Genomic DNA, 2,679 nt, shown 5'->3' with positions numbered 1-2,679 from the left:
GGGGTTCTGCAGTTGAGATTGGGTTGGCTCCTGGACTTTCTCCCATCCATCAGCATCTGACCAGGGCCGATGGATTCCAAGTGCCCCTCTGTTGTTGAACACAGGAATGGGCAGGGCAGTCCCAGGAAACCCAAGACCTCCTCACTAGTCCTGGCTCACTAGCCTAGTCCTCCCTCTTCAGTAATTTAGACACCTTTCTACAGCTCCCAGGCCAGAGCTAGCCCAGGCATCCAGGCAGCTCTGGGCAGCCGGGGGTTGCCAGTCAGTGGCAGGTCAGAGGGCCAGCCAGAATCTGCTGCCAGACGGCCTCAGCCAGCCCCTGAGGTGTCCCCTTGGCCGGCCAGGCCAGACGTCAAACTCTTCGGGAGCTTCTGGCTCCTGGTCCAGGCTATGCTGGGCTGCCTGTGACCACCAAGCATGGTACAAATCTCACACACCACCTCCTTGACCTGCCCAGGCCACAGGGCCCGAGAGGTTGCTCCCCTCCCTCTCCTGCCATCTCACCTCCTCACGCTTGCTTCTGTGACACCTGTCTCACCCTGCCTGTCCCCCACCCTGCCCTCCCCAGGCCAGGCACCCTGTGGGTCCCTGTGTAGAGTTGGTGGGTGACTTAAGCAGCAGGTGTAGGCCTGGAGAGAGCTGGGGTGAGTTCTCAGTCCTGAGCTCCAGTGTGCTGGGCAGAGGGAGGCACTGGGGACAGGGTGATGGGGCCACAGGGATTTCCACCTGTGCTGTTAACACACGCCACTTCATACCTCCTGGTGGAGGCCTGGGGTGTGGTCGCTGCTGTTGAACTGGTGAGATATGCAAATTCCTACCATGCCCCTCCCCTGGCCTGCTGATCGGAAAACACTTAGTCCTCCTGTCCATGTTTTAACGAGCCCTCCAGGGCATTCTGGTGGAAGGTCAAGTTTGAAAACCACTAGTAAGAGCTTAGTTTTGGCACTCGGGATTCCCCAAGATAATCCCCTCTGTAGGAACTGTTGTCGGGGGCAGGGGCAGTGGGGCAGGAAGCCCCAAGAGCCTCCACCCTGCGGTTGTGGTTTGTGTATGCTGCGGGACAGCCCACATAGAGAAGTAGGGGACTCTAAGGCTGAGAAGAGGTGTTCTTGACAGCCCTTAAGGATAGAAAGTCAACCCACCAAGGGGATTTTCCTGTCCCTAACTCTGAAGAAAGTGTGAGGTTTGACCTGGTCTCCATGGAGCCAGAAAGTACCTTTCAGGAAACTTCTGTAGCCTTAACAGCCCAGGGGGTACCGGCCTGAAGAAGTGTGCATTTTTGCTGGGTCACAATCACCACATAAGACGAGGCTTCAGGCTGTGAGGCTGATAGGCACAACTGGTCCTTGGGGCACCAAGCCCCTCCAGATCTCACTGCGGCCCTGTGATGCACCCGGCACGACGACGACCTCCTGGACCTCTGGGCACTTGCTACAGGGGCAGGACCATCCCAGGCCAGTCTCTCCTCAGGCACCACAGGCCCCAAGGGCAGGGCAGACAAGAGGAACGGACACTTCCCCGGGGAACCTCCAATGCACCAGGCACTTTGCCTCTCCTTTATTTAGTATAAGGTGATATAGGAATGATTATTTTCCAGGCAAAGAGATCGAGGCTCCCACAGTTTAAGTCTCTAGACAAGGTCACATTGCAGTAAATGAAAGGTGCTGGCCATGGCCCCAAGATCACAGCCACTCACAAAACGGCAATACCATTTCCAGCATTAGGCTTTGGAGGTCTCCACCCAGTATCAGTGAACAGGTCTCAAGGACACAGGGAGCTGTTTGTTGGCCTTGAGCCCCAAGCCAAGGGGCTCTCAGGCTGGCGAGGGGCTCACCAACCGGGGTGCGCTCCCAGAGCCGCCTGAAGGAGACCCCCGTGTTCTCACTGCCCCTCCCCGCTGCAGCACCGGCAGCCTGAGCAGTACGGTTTGGGGTGTCTTCTCCTCCACTGTCTCATCCCACTTCTCCGAAGGTGGGCAGGGCCACGCCCTGGGGCCAGCGTCTCCTTGTGAGCTTTCTCCCCGCGGGAGGGACGCCTTGTCTGGAGGCTGAGGCGCCAACTTCCTCTATCATGAACCTCGCCTTTGGGATAATTTTGCTTGTATTACAACAAAAAGCCTAAACAACGGGGAACAGCCTGTGCCTTTTGAACACGGCAAAGGGCTTTAACCAGGCTGGCTGGTATCTCAAAAGAAAAAAGGACTGCCGGGAAATGTCCTTGTGTAAACCCACCGCTCTCGCTCTGGGCAAGCAGGTGAGCCCCAGGCGGCGGAACCCTCTCCGGGGACTGCGTGCCGGCCCCGCCCTTCTGGGGCGCAGTGCAGAGGCTCGGGGGCGCCCCCTGGTGACCGCGGACGCGCTCTACACCCAGTCCCGCTCCTCGGCCCTGGGACCCCCTCAGCAATGCGAGAAACGGAAGGGGCTTCCCCAGGTCCGGGGGCTCTCTCTCTCTCTCCCAGGGGTGCGGAAAACCAACATCCCGCCTTGAGAGAGTTGCCCCGTCCCCTCTCCGAAGGCCTGGCAGACCACTGGCCCCCGGAGTGACTGACCAGCTCGAAGAACATCTGTTTTCTGGGAGCCGCAAAGCGCTTCCCAGCCTGCCCTCTCTAGGCAGGTCCTTGTGTCCCAATCCCTCCCTTCTTCACCTCCCACCAACACCTGCCACCACCCACCCCTACCC

At 58.9% G+C, this 2,679-nt stretch overlaps 1 protein-coding gene across 1 annotated transcript in view; it reads left to right on the top strand.

Moving 5' to 3' along the window:
* RASSF4 (Ras association (RalGDS/AF-6) domain family member 4) overlaps positions 1–2,679 on the top strand; it is a 35,569-nt gene that overhangs the window by 13,484 nt on the left and 19,406 nt on the right. The window lies entirely within an intron of this gene.

The sequence above is a fragment of the Colobus angolensis genome, unplaced genomic scaffold, assembly GCF_000951035.1.
Source record: "Colobus angolensis palliatus isolate OR3802 unplaced genomic scaffold, Cang.pa_1.0 Scaffold370, whole genome shotgun sequence".
NCBI lineage: Eukaryota > Metazoa > Chordata > Mammalia > Primates > Cercopithecidae > Colobus > Colobus angolensis.
The sequence above is the reverse complement of the archived record's forward strand: the minus strand, read 5'-3'. Positions and strand labels throughout refer to the sequence as shown.